Raw genomic sequence first — 17,512 nt, 5'->3', positions numbered from 1 at the left:
CATGTTAAAAGTCCATGGCATCTATTTTTATTCATTTCCTTGAAACGATTTATTAGCTGCTCCCGTTATAAAATAGCAGAATGGTGCAAGCAAATGCCCCAAGTCAGTCTGAAGCAGATGCCGAGAATCGCACAGTTAAGCTGTATTTTAAGCCATATTTTAATTAACTGTTTGTTTGTTTGTTTGTTTGTTGTTTTCTATTACGTTTTATTGTAATTCACATTTGGTGTTAGCCGCTCTGAGCCCAGCCCTGGCCAGGGAGGGCAGGGTATAAATAAAAATGTGTTGTTGTTGTTGTTGTTGTTGTTGTTGTTGTTGTTGTTGTTGTTGTTGTTTTAAAGTTACAGCAGGACACCAACTGACAAACAAGAAGGCAGGAATTAAAAATGCCAGTTTTTAAAAAGAGGCACAGGTAAATGGCAAAGTCTTAAGCATGCTGATGTAAGAGGGGATTGTTGGAATATTCTACGGATTCCAAAAACAGACACAGCTTTTGAGTCATTGATCGTTCGAGGCAGATGTGTTACTCAGTGGCGTAGCGTGGGGGGTGCAGGGGGGGCCGGTCGCACCGGGCGCAACATCTGGGGGGGCGCTCGCACTCGCAGCTCTCTGCCCCTACCTGGCTCACTCACTCTCTCTCACTGCAGTGCTGGCTGTGCGAATCCGATCCGAGCCGCTGGGTCGCCGCCCACTGTGGAGGGGGTGGGTGCCAGGCGTGTGGTGCGGAGAGAGAGCGAGGGACTATCTGGGGGAGGGACAGTGCAGCGGCCGCCCAGTGCAGCGCTGAGCGCGGGAGAGAACCACACCAGACCAGACCAGGCAGCAGCAAGAAGAAGCTGGCAGCGGCGGCAGGTTAGGGGTTAGGGGGCACAAATTACTTGCCTTGCCCCAGGTTAGGGGGCGCAAATTACTTGCCTTGGCCCGGGTGCTGACAACCCACGCTACGCCGCTGGTGTTACTTGCTTTCCCCCCAACCCGTTACTGATAAACTGCAATGGAACGTTGAAACATAATATGCTTTCATGGTTATAACAAAAGTCAGGACCTTCCAGGGACATGGGCGGTGGCAAAATGGCTGCCCCAAGCCATTGTTTCTCCCAGCAATGACCCAAGAAGGATGTTATGTACAGAGTCCTTTAGCAGAGGCATTTTGTGTGGGGTCACAGTGGTGGCTGGCCCATTACTTAATAAACCGCTTTACCCCTTAAATAGTCAGTAGATCACTATGGTCTGCAGGAACATATCCTGCAAGTTCCAAAGATCTCAGAAGCTTGTCAAACAGGGACTTCCAGGCTGCCCTTGTTCTGTGGAATAGCATTCCTCTTGACATACAGCAAGCTCCCACTCTTTGCACTTTCCGGAAACAATTGAAGACATTCTTGTTCCGACAGGCAGTTCCAGCTGGATAAATGGGTCTATGCCATGAGTGTCGGTTTTGTACTGTTTTTGTTTTCTTTTAAAGGTATCTGTGGTTTTTGTGTGGTTTCAAGTGTTTTTTCTTGGTTTTATTGAGCATCGCCTTGAGACTATTGTGTAGAAGGCAATTAATAAACTAATAGTAATAATCATAACAGGAGTATCATAAAATCATAGGACTGTAGAGTTGGAAGAGATCCCAATGGCAACCTAGTCCAACCCCCTGCAATGCAGGAATCTCACCTAAAGTATCCATGACAGATGACCATCCAACCTCTGCTTTAAAACTTCCACGAAATAAGAATATAACATCCACAACCCCGAGGGAATCTGTTCCACTGTCGAACAGCTCTTTCAGAAAGTTAGTCGGAATCTCCTGTTGTAGTAACCTGAATCCATTTGGTATGGGTCCTACTCTCCAGAGCAGGAGAAAACTAGCCTGGGAAAAGAGCAGACTGAAAGGAGATAGGATGTTGTTGTTGTTTAGTCGTTTAGTCGTGTCCGACTTTTCGTGACCCCATGGACCAGAGCACGCCAGGCACTCCTGTCTTCCACTGCCTCCCGCAGTTTGGTCAAACTCATGCTGGTAGCTTCGAGAACACTGTCCAACCATCTCGTCCTCTGTCGTCCCCTTCTCCTTGTGCCCTCAATCTTTCCCAACATCAGGGTCTTTTCCAGGGTGTCTTCTCTTCTCATGAGGTGGCCAAAGTATTGGAGCCTCAGCTTCAGGATCTGTCCTTCCAGTGAGCACTCGGGGCTGATTTCCTTCAGAATGGATAGGTTTGATCTTCTTGCAGTCCATGGGACTCTCAAGAGTCTCCTCCAGCACCATAATTCAAAAGCATCAATTCTTCGGCGATCAGCCTTCTTTATGGTCCAGCTCTCACCTCCATACATCACTACTGGGAAAACCATAGCTTTTACTATACGGACCTTTGTTGGCAAGGAGATAGGATAGCCATCTTTAAATATCTCAAGGGCTTTCACATGGAAGATGGAGCAAGCTTGTTTTCTCCTAAGGCTTGGTTTCCAGACTCTTGATCATCTTGGTCACCCCTCTCTGCACACATTCCAGCTTGTCAATATTCTTCCTAAATTGTGGTGCTCAAAATCGAACACAGTATTCCAGGTGTGGTCTGGCCAAGGAAGAATAAAGTGGTGCTATTACTTCCCTTGGTTGGACCCTATACTCCTGTTGGTGCAGCCTAGAATAGCATTAGCATCTTTTGCTGCTGCATCACACTGTTGACTCATGTTAAGCTTGTGGTAGACTGAGACCCTTGAAAAAGTATTATAGGCCGGGCCAACCCCACAGGTGGTTAGGTCACACTCATCCCGGCACACATTGTGTCCTGCTGTTGAGTATGGATTTGAACCCTGGTCTTCCAATGGGTGACTTTTGGTCAGTCACCGCCTCTCAACTAATCTACCCAACCTACCTTGCAGGGCTGTTGTCAGGATAAAATTGGGGTGGGAAAGAACTGTTCATGTCACCTTGAGCTCCTTGGAGGAAAGGTGGGATATAATGATAGATAGATAGATAGATAGATAGATAGATAGATAGATAGATAGATAATACCCCGCCCATCTGGCTGGGCTTCCCCAGCCACTCTGGGCAGCTTCCAACAAAATATTAAAATACAGTAATGCATCAAACAATAAAAGCTTCCCTGAACAGGGCTGCCTTCAGATGTCTTCTAAATGTCAGGTAATTGTTTTTCTCTTTGACATCTGGTGGGAGGGTGTTCCACAGGATGGGTGCCACTACCGAGAAGGCCCTCTGCCTGGTTCCCTGTAACTTGGCTTCTCGCAGTGAGGGAACTGCCAGAAGGCCCTCAGCGCTGGACCTCAGTGTCTGGGCAGAACGATGGGGGTGGAGACGCTCCTTCAGATATACTGGATAGAGGCCATTTAGGGAGGAACTGGGTCTGTGGCAAGCTGACGTCCTGTTTGAAGATGCGCTGGGACTGCTTTCTAATGCCGCCTCCTCACATGAGATGCTGCCCTGGCCTGGAGACAACTGTTTGCTTCGCCCACTAGATGGTGACAAAGAGTTACGCTCTGGCCCACCAAAAAGCTCCAAGGGGCCCAAACTTGGTTGACTCTCATGAAGTCCACAGCTTTGGGAAATGGGCCTCCTGTTTCCATTTCACCGCTGATTCATCAAAATAGAGAACCAGCCTAGATGAGAGGATGGTAAGCGAACTTGTACAGAACTGGCTAGAAAGCCCTGTCAATGGGAAAGTGGTTCTGCAGGAGTTTGATAGCTTCTGGAATCAGGAAAGTACAAAAAAAAAAAGCCCTTCCAAGGAATTGCAGCAATGTTGCCTGATGCATGGTGTATGCAATTTCTCATTGGAGACAAGGGCATCAGAAGGAGCAACTGTGCACACTAGTTATTTGGGAAGCTGGACGTGTGACATGGGGTGAAACTATAAGATGTATATAAGGATTGTGGGCGATGTCATGTGTACTTTGCTTCTGACATTGGCAGTGAGAGTGCATCAACGATACTGGGTACAAAGCCTACGTCTTCCGTCATCCCTGACTATTGGCCATGCCATCTGGGGCTTGCGGGAGCTGGAGTCCAGCAGCTTCTGCGGGCCACAAGTTCCCCACCCCTGCACTACCTGATCTAGCATCTTGGACATTCCCTCCACTATGGAGCTATGACCCATTTTGAAATGAAATTCCTGCTTGGCTGACCATATTAGAAAGGGAATAAGCACAGCCTCCTAAATTTTTGTAATAAAAAAAACACCCTATATTCTAGTCTGGCTGAACCATTGAGAAGAAGCAGGTCCTTTTTCTTCTGGTGAGCATCAATGCCAAAAATGGAAAGAAAGAGAAAAGGTTTGTCTGAACAGTTTTATCGCCTTCTCCGACTCATCCCCCAAGCATTTCTCCTCGACCTGAGGAACTCTTGCTGGGACAGAGAGTGGGGTGGATGTCAGCATTAGGAAGAAGCGCTGGAAACCAGATGGGATTGAGAGGTGGGAAAATAGCCAGGAAGGGCCTGGAAATGAATCAGTCGGCAGCATGAATCATATTTTGCCCCCAAGCAGAAAAAAGCTTGTAGGCTGGGGTGTTACTACGGGGTAGTCCAAGGGGCCCAAACACCAACCAGGTGGTCTTTCTTGCCAGGCCCCCAGATCTCCTATCCCAAAGGTGGGGAACTTTTATCTGCCACATTCCCTTCTGTTCATCTTTCTGAGAACCACATGTCAGTGCTGGGCGGGGCCAGAGACAAAGGTGGGTGGAACAATTATTATACATGTTAAGGTAAAGGGACCCGTGACCATTAGGTCCAGTCGTGACCGACTCTGGGGTTGCAGCGCTCATCTCGCTTTATTGGCTGAGGGAGCCGGTGTACAGCTTCTGGGTCATGTGGCCAGCATGACTAAGCCACTTCTGGCGAACCAGAGCAGCGCACGGAAACGCCATTTACCTTCCCGCCACAGCGGTACCTATTTATCTACTTGCACTTTGAAGTGCTTTTGAACTGCTAGGCTGGCAGGAGCAGGGACCGATCAACGGGACCTCACCCCGTTGCTGGGATTCGAACCGCCGACCTTTTGATCGGCAAGTCCTAGGCTCTGTGGTTTAACCCACAACGCCACCCGCGTACAAATTATGGTGCTAGAGGAGACTCTTGAGAGTCCCATGGACTGCAAGAAGATCAAACCGATCCATTCTGAAAGAAATCAGCCCTGAGTGCTCACTAGAAGGACAGATCCTGAAGCTGAGGTTCCAATACTTTGGCCACCTCACGAGAAAAGAAGACTCCCTGGTAAAGACCCTGATGTTGGGAAAGATGGAGGGCACAAGGAGAAGGGGACAACAGAGGACGAGATGGTTGGACAGTGTTCTCGAAGCTACCAGCATGAGTTTGACCAAACTGCGGGAGGCAGTGGAAGACAGGAGTGCCTGGCATGCTCTGGTCCATGGGGTCATGAAGAGTCGGACACGACTAAACGACTAAACAACACCACCTTTGTACAGTATGCTAGCTTCTTCATACACTCACAAACTCCCTTCTTTATCTTCCATCCAGGCAAGCAAGACATATTTGGGAGAAGAAAAGGCTAAGGAGTTAACCCTACACAAATCTGGAGCGGAGTCCCTAAGGCGGTTGGATGGCACTTTGTACGCCTCCTCCTGGCAACTCCTGCAGCCAAGCTGGTGCCAAATGTATTGCTCTGCTTTCCTTTGGGCCACATCAGGGAGGCTGAGAGGGGAGGGGTCTTGCCATCTGGGCAGCCCAGGACCTCCACACACACTGCCCAGGCTTGCACCCCCAGAGAGGTTACTATGCAGGTTGACTTCGTCTCTGAAGGCGCACTCTCTCGAGATAGATGGGCGCCAACAACAAGACAAGCAAGAGGCATTATCAGAGTCCAAGGACACATTCCAGCCAAGCATAACACTCAGGGTGTGAGGCTGCGCCAGTTGAGGGATGGGGTCTAGGGCAGGGCTAGGCAAACTAAGGCCCAGGGGCCGGATGCGGCCCAATCGCCTTCTAAATCCGGCCCATGGACGGTCCGGGAATCAGCGTGTTTTTACATGAGTAGAATATGTCCTTTTATTTAATCTTCATCTCTGTGTTATTTGTGGGGCCTGCCTGGTCTTTTTACATGAGTAGAATGTGTCCTTTTATTTAAAATGCATCTCTGGGTTATTTGTGGGGCATAGGAATTCATTCATTTCCCCCCCCCAAAAAAAAATATAGTCCGGCCCACCACATGGTCTGAGGGACGGTGGACCGGCCCATGGCTGAAAAAGGTTGCTGAACTCTAGTCTAGGGAAAGTTGCAAGGGTCAAATAGAAAGGTCTGGAGGGCCACATTTGGCTCCCAAGGCCTGAGGTTACGCGTCCCTGCTGAAACTAGCATATGCACAATTTATGCCAATGTGTGTCACTTGATGCAAATTTGGACCTGTGCGCCCCCCCCCTTTTTTAAATAGCTGACGACCTCCCTGCTTATAGGGCTGCTTGGAGTGGGTCAGCAAATCTAAGCCCAGGTGAAAGCCAATGGATCCACATAGGAGAGGGTGGTAAGTAAGCAGCACCACGACTCCGCCCAGCCAAAACATGGCCATTGTCCTGAATGAAGAAACACCACCAAGTTAAGTTTGGAATGTAGAGGTTTCAAATCCCAACTCAAAAGGCCACCTGCACCTGAGAAAGTCACGCTCACAAATTGTTGGCTGCACATTGGCTGTGTCGCACCATGCATTTACAGCTCGCACTGGGTGTTGGGAATCATTGTTCTGTGAGAATTATAGTTCCCAATGTTCTTTGTGTGGGGTGCATTAAACATGCTTTGAATGCATGGTGCACAGACAACCATTTTGAGCATTTATAAGGGTGGGGGAAGCTGTTTTGTGAAAATCCAGCAGGGCAATTGTGGGAGACAAAGAGGCATGGCGAACAAAGTACTGGAGGAAACAGTATAATTTGTTTACAAAAGGCCCTCCAGTTTTCTGTTGTGATGCCTAATGACTTTTAAGCCAAATTCAAGGAGGACAAGACTATCAATGGCTCTTAGTCATCATCTTCCCATTCCATTCAGAATAAGAGGCAGCATGGGGCAGGCAAGCACCTGTTTTGCATGCCAAAGAACACAGGTTCAATCCCTGCCATCTCTTGGTAGGTCTGAAAAAGACTCCTTGTCTGACACCCCAGGACAGCTGCTGGCAGCCAGTGTAGACAGTGTAGGCAGCACTTAGCCAGCTGGTCAATGGTTAGAGTCAGTGTTAAGACATATTTCAATTTCCTTTCTTTTTTTATTTTATAAACGTCACACTTTACATTTCAATAATATAGGTCAAATAAATCAAAAAGTGACATTTTAGAAAGAAGAAGTTTGGAGAGAGAAATATAAAGACAGAATGTTACATTAATCTGAACACACTGTGCTAGCTGTGATCCCTGTGTTGCATGGGGTTGGACTAAATCACCCTTGGGCCCCTTCCAATCTTCCAATTCTATGATTCTAAGGAGATAAATAATCTCTCACTCTACCAGTACTGGATTGCCAGTAGTACATCTGAATAGGATCTTGGGGTCTTAGTAGACCACAGTCTTAACATGAGCCAACAGTGTGATGCAGCAGCAAAAAAAGCTAATGCTATTCTAGATTGCATCAACAGAAGTAGAGTGTCCAGATAAAGGGAAGTAATAGTCCCGCTCTAGTCTGCCTTGATCAGACCACACCTAGAATATTGTGTCCAATTCCGGGAACCACAATTTAAGAAGGATGTTGACAAGCTGGAACGTGTGCAGAGGAGGGCAACCAAGATGATCAAGGGTCTGGAAACCAAGCCTTCTGAAGAATAGTTGAGTGAGCTGGGTATGTTTAGCCTGGGAAAGAGCAGACTGTGATGAGATATGATAGCCATCTTCAAATATCTCAAGGGCTGTCAGATGGAAGATGGAGCAAGCTTGTTTCCTCCTTTGTCTGGAGGGTGGCAACATGAGAACGGGCCTTTTCTGCAGTGGCTCCCTGTTTATGTAGCGCTCTCCTAGGGAGGTTTGCCTGGCACCTTCATTATACACCGTTAGGCACCAGGCAAAAATATTCCTCTTTAACCAGGCCTTTGTGTGAATGACTTCTGATGCCCATTTAAAAATGTGTTGTGGAAGTTGGGGGTTATTGGGTTGTCTTTGCTTTTGTTTTTACTATGTATTTAATATCTCAATTTTATGTTGTGAACTGCCCTGAGATCTATGGTTATAGAAGGTAAAAGGTAAAGGTACCCCTGCCCGTACGGGCTAGTCGTGTCCAACTCTAGGGTTGTGCGCCCATCTCACTTAAGAGGCCGGGGGCCAGCGCTGTCCGGAGACACTTCTGGGTCACGTGGCCAGCGTGACGAAGCTGCTCTGGCGAGCCGGCACCAGCGCAGCACACGGAAACGCCGTTTACCTTCCCACTATAAAGCGGTACCTATTTATCTACTTGCACTTGGGGGTGCTTTCGAACTGCTAGGTGGGCAGGAGCTGGGACCAAACAACGGGAGCTCACCCCGCCGCGGGGATTCAAACTGCCGACCATGTGATCGGCAAGTCCTAGGCACTGAGGTTTTACCCACAGCGCCACCCGCGTCCCTTTATAGAAGGTATACAAATTTAATTAACAACAACAACAACACCCCCCAAACCAAGGAGATTCCCACCAAACACCAGGAAGAATAATCTCGCAGTAAGAGAGGTTGTGGACTCTCCTTTCTTGGGTTTTTTAAAGCAGAGGTTGGGTGGCCATTTGCCATGGATGCTCTTAGTTGGGATTACTGCATTGCAGGGGATGGGACTAGATTACCCTTGGGGTCCCATCCAACTCTACAATTCTATGATTCTATGTTCCTATAAATACTAGTTCCTGGGAAACACAATCAGCTGCTGCACTCATGTCCTGTTTGTGGTTGGCTGCTGTGGTCAGCAGGATGCCAGACTAAGATGGGCCTCTGGTCTGATGCAGCAGGGCTTTTCTTGTGACCATAACAACTCTTCTGCATCAGAGGCAGAAAGCACTTCTTCCTTTTCATCTCCTGAATGAGCCTCTTTGTCTCAGGCGAGAGTGAAATCCATCACCAAATCTAGGGTTAGCCACGGAATGTGGGTGCCGCCATTCAAGATGACACAGAGATACAAGTTTGACATTAAATTTGCATTTCATGGTTTGAACATCAAGTTGCAAGACACACATTTTAAAATTCCTTCACCACCCCCACTCTCCGACGGCTGAATTTGAGAGCCAGTGTGGTGTAGTGGCTAGAGTGTCAGACGAGGACCCAGCAGGCCAGGGTTCAAACCCACACTGGGCTGACCTTGGGCCATTCGCTGCCTCTCAGCCTAGCCTCCCTCACAGGGTTGTGGTGGGGATTAAATGAGGATGGCGAGAACCACGTGCTCTACCTTGAGCTCCTTTGAGGAAAAGGTGGGACATAAATGAAATAAAAATAATAAATGTTATTAATGTCATATTATGGTGATGTTTCAGCTTGGCAAAAGACGGACGTTGCATCCGTACGTTGCATTTCAGGGGTTGTGCTTTGCCTATGGGGTGGTGAGATTTCTCAGCCAGGAGTAGATCTTGCACAGGCAGTGATGAGCAAGCTACAAATCAGGCAACGTGCCCTAGGGTTGCCATGTTTCAAAAAGCATCATTCCTGACACCAGGAACCCACCTAAATTGTCGAGCTTTTTTTGGGGGGAAACTTCCCCCAACAATAATGATTTTAAGATTTTGGAGCTGTTTTCGCTGCTTTTTCCTTCGCATTGCCCTGCATCCAGATTTCCCCTGACATTTTACCAATTCAGCAAAATTCCCCCCTGACGCCATTTTTACGCCCGAAAACCAGGACATTTTCCTGGCGTATGGCAAGCCTAACATGCCCATCACACTCCTCTGCGTGTCAAACTTCAGCTTGGAGATCAGCTCAAAGACTTTACAGCTGGATTGCCAAAGCTGTTAAGATACCATCACACATCAATGAATTCCCGTATGCAAAACCCCAACAATTTTGCATTGGTTTTGCATGCTGCTATTTATAATGTTTTGCCTGTGTGACTTGCTTTTTTGGGGTGCTTTTTTTTTTTGGTAAACAGTCCTGGAAAGCTTTGGAAAAGGTCAAGATATAAAACTTTAGAATAAATAAATAACTGGGTCTTGCGTGCCCCCAAGAGGAACTGCAAGCCCGTCTTTTCAGCAGGGATGGGGAACCTGTAGCACTGCAGAAGGTGCCGGACTTTAACTCCCATACCACACCCAAGGAATACAGAGAGATAAATCACAAACTCTGTATGTAGTTTACAAAAACCCATTAACAATAATATACAGGATTTCAACACCTTCTGTTACATTAAATCTCAAATAATATATATAATGCCAAAATAATAATGGCATGCACTACTTTGAGATACTGAATTGCACATGCCATTATTATTTTGGCACTGTATATATTATAAACTACATACAGAGTTGTTTAGTTTGTGGATTCTAACTCCCAGCAGGCAAACCAGCAATCAGGGATGCAGAGAGATATAGTCTAGCACATTGCAAAGGCTAAAGGTTCCTGGACCCCAGTTTTACAGGGCAGGCTTCCTTTAGAAGAGAGAGCACTGGAGATGTCTGGGATCTCTCACACACTAAGCTGTTCTGAACCCCTGGCCTACCTGGCAGCAAGTCAGCATGCCAAGTCAAAAGTTCAAAGTGCAAGGATCAACCCACACAAGCAAAGTCCAAAACCCAAAGTCCAAAGGTCAGGAAATGGCCAGGGTCAATCCAAGTAGCCAAGGCGGAAGTCCAGCAGTCAGGATACAGTCCAGAGTCAAACCGAAAGTGCAGTCCCATGGAGGTCCAGGAGCATCCAAAACAATGTCCATCAACATGGGCAGTTGAGCAAACACAGCACCTCAGCTCTGCTTCCCTTTGGTAGTTTGCATGCTGATTGCAGCATCTGGGCTTGAGGAGGCAGGTGCCTTTCACCTGTTCCAAGCCTACAGCAGCTGAGGAATCACACCTCTTCCCAGAGCTAGTAAGCCCCACCTAGCCAGCTAGTGTGCTGGGTTGTGGGCCCTTGCCTGCCTCAGCCTCCTAGAGCGCCCCTTGTGTGTTTGTGGAGACAGGGGCTCCTCTGTTTCTGGTGATGGGTCCTGTTCTCTGGTCCCTGTGCACTGACCCCCATCCCCTTGTCATCCTCCATCACCCTGTGAGTACTTCCTTCCCCATCCCCTGCTTGCCCAGGTGTTTTCCCAGTCCCAGCTACACCTCTTGGCAGGATCCTCTTCCTCTTCCCTGTCATCCTGCCAGTTCATGACATATGCTAAGGGTGTATATGACCCGCCCCCCAGCCTTTCTCGCTGACCATTGGGGCTCTTCCTCAACCACATATCCTCACTGGCCGTTATATTCCCTTCTTCAGTGCTTTTTGCCTGGCTGGTATGCACCTTTTCATTGTCATAGGTCGCGCCCTCCCTGTGCATTGAACCACACAGCTTCCCTCAAAGAACCATGGGAACTGCAGTTTGTCAAGGGCACTGGGAATTGTAGCTCAATGGGGAGATAAACTACAGTAACCAGTATTCTTAAGGGGAAGCCATAAGAGTAAAAGTGGTATAAAGGTAAAGGTAAAGGTACCCCTGCCCGAACGGGCCAGTCTTGACAGACTCTGGGGTTTGTGCGCCCATCTCACATCTATAGGCCGGGGGCCAGCGCTGTCCGGAGACACTTCCGGGTCACGTGGCCAGCGTGACAAAGCTGCATCTGGCGAGCCAGCGCAGCACACGGAACGCCGTTTACCTTCCCGCTGGTAAGCGGTACCTATTTATCTACTTGCACCTGGGGGTGCTTTCGAACTGCTAGGTTGGCAGGCGCTGGGACCGAACGACGGGAGCGCACCCCGCCGCGGGGATTCGAACCGCCGACCTTTCGATCGGCAAGCCCTAGGCGCTGAGGCTTTTACCCACAGCGCCACCCGCGTCCCTTCAAAAGTGGTATACATGTGCTTTATTTGGAAGGTGTTGATGTGTCCAGAATGCTTCCTGGAGAGGTGATTTTGGATGGAGAGGCATTTGTGTCTACTGTGTGTGCAGGAACCTCTGGGTTTTGCATGGGCCAAATGTAAATTTAACAAATGATGATGATGATGATGATGTAGCCATGGCCCCACCCACCACTGGCATGCAGACCCTAACCTTACAGATCTCATTTGTTTTGACCCAGGAGGTTCTTTGAGGTTCAGGGTTAAGCAATTCCGCAACTCCTGCTTATCTCAGCTGGCTGGGAGATTGAAGCTGGTGAGATTCATCACGTTTCCTAATGTAAACAAAACCCGTTTCCTAAAGCTATTCAGGCTTGCAGTTTCCGAAAACCAAAGCTATCTTTTATTTGCCAGGAAGGATTCCCGTTACTGTGTCTTAAGTATAAATCAGGATCTGAGCTGATGATTTTTCCAAAGAACAAATTCAGGTCTTTTTGCGAGAGTGGGTATGTGCAGGCTAGTTTAAAAATGGCACAAGTAAGTGCACAGAGGAAATGCTATGTGTTCATCAGCTTTGGGCTTGAACACGCCAGCTTTGTGCAAACTATGTCAATCATACAGGCACCAAATTGCTTGGAGTCCTTGTGGTCATGGTTGCTTTTCCAGCATCAAACAAATTGCCCATCCATGCTCTGGAAGAATCGAAGGTGGGGGCAGGGTGTCTCCCTTTTACGAGGCCTGTCCGTTGTGGAGGCATGTGCGTGTCTGTCTGTTACAGGTCTCTACTGAGATAAGGATAGAGCTGGCTGTTTCGTAGGTGTTTCTGAAATCATGTCCATTTCCTATTGACAGTGAACATCTGGCAACCTTTAAGAAGAAGGGGGGAAAGGCCTGGAGAGCAGCAGGAGTTATCTAAGACTCTGCCGTTCGGTGAGAATGGAGGGAATGCCGGGGGTGGAGGCAGGCGGAGTGGTGGATGAGATTGTAGCAGTGGAGAAAAGTGGTGAATGCCCTATAAAAGATCTGGGCCTCTTCTAGACATCTTTCACTTTCAGTGCTATGTATGCATGCAGTTTTCTTAGGCTGTTCAACCACCCCAACCCCCAGATCTGGCCTTAACCTGATTGGGATGGTGCACACCAGCCACACCAGAAGGCTCAAGCTGTGGTGCAGGCCAAATCAGTGATCCTGGAGAAGATGTTCTAAATCGGGGAAACCAATACGGTGTTCTCCAGGGGTTCTTGGACATCCAACTCCCATCCTCCCCTCTCCACTGGCCATGCCTGATTCCAAAAGCTGGTAGTGAGTGTAAGTAAAAGATGTGAATGATTTGTTTGAGAGTCGACTCTTCTGTTCTGAAGGCCTCCTTCAGTCTATTTTAGGTTTGGGAAATTTTACGAAGTTCTTAAGTGTGTTTTTACACACAACACACACACAAACGCCATTTCCTCTTGTTTTGTGTTGGTCTTTCTGCAACGACAGAGAAGTCTGAAGTATAGTTAGCTACAGCATGTAATGGCAGCATGCTGGTAACTGCTGCAGCTAGGGTGGGGACCCTGGTGCCATCCAGATGTGGTTGGACTGCAGCTCCCATTGGCCCCAGCCAGCGTGGTCAATAGTCATGGATGATGGGAGTTGGAGTCCAGCAACATCTGGAGATCCATAGATTCTTCACCCCAGATGCAGTAGGGACCAGCATGTTGCCATTATATACAGCAGTTCATTATGTAGATTGGGTGGTTCTCCTCCACAGCATTTTGGAGGAAGAGGAAGAGGAGAGCTTGCCTGATGGGTTGATATCCCATGTTTTCTCTCTTTAGCAGGGCTTTCAAGGGCAGCAAGAACCACAGCTACCGTATTTTTCGCCCCATAAGACGCACTTTTTCCCCTCCAAAAATGAAGGGGAAATCGGGGTGCGTCTTATGGGGCGAATGCCTGCAAGCCGCGCGCGCCCGGCAGGAGGTCCCACCGGGTGCGCGAGGCTTGGGGCGGCAGCCTGTCGCCCGAAGCACAGGGAGCCCTCGGGAGGTCTCCCCCTGCTTCGGGCGAGTGTCTGCAAGCCTCGCGCACCCGGCAGGAGGTCCCACCGGGTGCGCGAGGCTTGGGGCGGCAGCGGACTGCTTGCGCGCACCTAGAAGCTTGGGGCGCGCTGAGCTCAGCACGCCCCAAGCTCCTGGTGTAGCGCAGCGATCCGCTAGCCCTGGGAGAGCCCCGCGGCTCTCCCAAGGCTAGCGGACTGCTTGCGCGCACCTAGAAGCTTGGGGCGCGCTGAGCTCAGCACGTCCCAAGCTTCTAGGTGCGCGCAAGCAGTCCGCTGCCGCCCCAAGCCTCGCGCACCCGGTGGGACCTCCTGCCGGGTGCGCGAGGCTTGGGGCGGCAGCGGACTGCTTGCGCGCATGCAGAAGCTTGGGGCGCGCTGAGCTCAGCACGCCCCAAGCTCCTGGTGTAGCGCAGCGCACCTGGGGGGGAAATAAAATTTTTTCCCTTTATTTCCCCCCCCAAAATCTAGGTGCGTCTTATGGGCCGGTGCGTCTTATGGGGCGAAAAATACGGTAAGTGGCAGAGAACATGAAGGTCCCAAGATCAATCCTTGGCATAGAAAATTAAAACAGCCAGGGAGCAGAGACTGGGAACAACCTCAGCCTGGAAAGCTGCTACCGGTCAGAACAGACCAAGCGTGGGGGACCTGTGGGTCTCCAGATGTGGCTGGACTCCAACTCCCATCATACTTGAGCTATGGCCAGACTGGCTGGGGCTGATAGGAGTTGGAGTCCAAAGACATCTAGAGGGCCACAGGTTCACAGGTGATTCACAGGCAGGCCTCCTCCATGGGGAAAAGCTATAGGTCGGTAGAAGGGCCCCTGGTTCCATCCCTGGCATCTCTGGATAGGACTGGGAGTGTCCCAGGTCTAAAAATCCTGCAAAGCCACTGCTATTCAGTGCGGAAAATGCTGAGCTGGAGGGGGGCAAGGATGAGACGCCCGAGCCGCAGCTTACGTTCCTCTGCACCCAAATGCTACTGCACACTCGTGTTGACAGAGGGTGGCCGGTGCCACCCCAACTCCCAGCACAAGCTCAACAAGTGAACCCCTAACCTCGCTCCCTGCCCCGCACATGCAACCCTGGGGGGAAATGCTACCTGTGGGGAGTTCAGCTTGAGCAGCTGTTAAAAGGCACAGGAGCCCTGCCAAAGTAACAACAGCAATATTATTAGCAACCCTGTTTTACATACCGCCCCCCCCCCTTTTCTTGGAAATGATTTTAAATCACTTAAGGGCAGGGCTCGGCACATTTCTCTCCCCCCCCCGCCCCCAACTACCCGGTTTCCAGGAGCGATTAAACAGATCTCAGTGCACGAGGAAAACTGGAAGCGGCCTCTACGTTTCTCTTCCTCTCTATAAAGGTCGGGTGGGAAGAGAAAGGAAAGACGGGCGGGGGGGGGGAGAGGGGTAGGGAGAGAGATGAGAGGAATGGAATTTTTTCAATTATTTCGCGGTCAAAAGCCCCCTTTGGCCCGATCGAGAGCGAGCAATAAACAGGGGGAAAGGGCGGGGGGGGGGTGGAGGACCAAAGAGAAGACTTCTGAGTATTCCCCGTACCACCACGCGCGAGGAAGGCGGGAGGGGGGGGGAGAACTTGCAGAGAAATTAAGGCAGGAATTTGTGCAGGATTTTGGGCGTTTCGAGAGCAATGGATAGTGCTTTTTTTCTTTTTTGGAATGGGGCTATTAAGCGCGAGAGCAAGCGGCTGGGCCTTTTCTATGTGGGGCCTTGTTTGCAGACGTGTGAATGAGAGAGAGAGAGAGAGAGAGAGAGAGAGAGAGAGAGAGAGAGAGAGAGAGAGGCGCATTGAATGGACTTGGAAGCGGAGAGGCAGAGATCAGCCGGCAGGGAGGGGCGGGGGAAGGAGCCGAGGCTGGGAGCTCAGACAGCCTGGCGCCAACAAACACCTGCGAGCAGCTAACAGGAACACAATGGCAAACGCAGGTGGGGGAGTGCTGTCAAGCCAGGCCTCTCCCCACTGTTAATCACGGCTGATTGCATCAGTTTCCAAAGCCTGCCAAGACCCACCAGCCAGCAGCCGGCCAGAGTTGTTCTCTGTGTCAGGATTTTTTTTTTTTTCTAATTTAAAGCAACTTTGCATTAATTCCCCCCCCCCCTTTCAGCACAAAAAGGCAGGGGGAGGGAAACAGGTGGGGGGAGGCTTCAGAGTAAGAGTCTCACTGGCTGAACGAATAAAAGCCAAGCCGGATCAGCTTGAGGGCTATCGATCTGAGCGGGCCCCCCCCCCTCCAACTAGTAGGTTCCTGCCCTTTCTGGTGCCCTTGCAGTGCAGTGGATCAGAGCAGGGTTAGGTTTGCCGAAGAGCAGGGCTGGGTTGGTGCCCAGCAGCCTTGGGCTGCCAGCACTGTAGCGCGGACCACTGCTGATACCAGCCCTGCCCACCCCTTTTAATTTCTCTCTCTCTCTCGCTCTCTCTCTCTCTCTCTCACACACACACACACCCCTCTTCACCATAGCCTTCTGAACAACACTGGTGGGCTGGGTGGAGCGGACATGTCAGATTTCCCACAGTGCTCTAGGATAGCATTGTTCCAGGGCATTGTGGGCAATTAAAATGGCTGCCAGGCGCAGCCACCCAGTGTGGCTTGTTTGCAATGCTGTGACTGCTTCTCCCAGGTGAATCCAGAGAGGCTTACAAATATTTGCTTTGCCCAGGTGCCCTTGAACCTGAAGCCACTCCCGCCTCTGAATATGAAAGCAGAGACGGCTGCTACCAGTTGTGCAATAATAAAATCGGACTTTTGACTATCTTTCTTCCTTAGATGTGTGGTGGTTTCCAAGCTGTGTTTTTGGGAGGGGAGCAGGGGTCCGTTACTGAGTGTTTATCGGACGTTCTTTAGTGTTCTGAGGTTCAGACATGGGTGTGCAAATCTCCCTAAAAGTTCTTGCCTGCCAATGTTGATCTTTCCTTGGGAATCTGAAGGGTTTAAGGGAGTGTTGCCCAACATTCCTGGCCTTCTCTTGTGCATCCCTATCACTCTTGCCCTACAAAAGAGTTTTAGGGCTGCCTTCTGATATAGTTCTCAAGAGTCGTTGGGAGTGTTCCACAGCACTCCCTGTGACTACTCTTGCCCCACAATTCAGATTTGCATGGGAATGTTGCTTGCAGCTGATGGGATGGCAACCAGGGCTAGCGTCCATGCCTTGCAGAGTCGCAGAGAATGCTTGCCCTTTGAGAATGGTTGCACTGCCATTCTGATCCTGCTCTGCAATCTGAAGTGGTGTGGGAGCACTGGCCACTGCTCCCAATCTTCCTCTGCATTCGAAATTTGGTCAGTAGAGCACAGGACTCCTTAATCTCAGGGTTGGGGGTTTGAACCCCATGTTGGCAAAAAGGGGATTGGACCCTTATGCTCTCTTCCAACTCTACAATTCTAGGATTTTAGGAAGCTGTACAAAAATATCAGGCAAAGTACAGAGTGCAGTCTTGGTTGACATAGGAGCCAGGATGAGAGCAACTGGGCACAGCAGTGCCTTCCATCCATGGTGCATTCTAGCACATGCCCCAGAATCCTTTGCAGTATGGCAACACATCAAGCTGAGCTGTGCCTT

The 17,512-nt window shown here is 49.7% G+C and overlaps 1 long non-coding RNA gene across 3 annotated transcripts in view; it reads left to right on the top strand.

Annotated features, from left to right (window-relative positions):
• Positions 1 to 17,512, top strand: part of LOC308591358 — a 40,399-nt gene that overhangs the window by 4,886 nt on the left and 18,001 nt on the right. For all 3 annotated transcript variants that reach the window (XR_014010136.1, XR_014010137.1, XR_014010138.1), the window contains exon 2: positions 12,750 to 12,827. This is a non-coding gene — a long non-coding RNA (uncharacterized lncRNA). The remainder of the gene's footprint in view (positions 1 to 12,749; positions 12,828 to 17,512) is intronic.

Source organism: Podarcis bocagei (assembly GCF_964188305.1).
Source record: "Podarcis bocagei genome assembly, chromosome: 7".
In the NCBI taxonomy this organism is placed as follows: Eukaryota; Metazoa; Chordata; class Lepidosauria; order Squamata; family Lacertidae; genus Podarcis; species Podarcis bocagei.
This window is presented reverse-complemented; position numbering and strand designations above follow the sequence as displayed.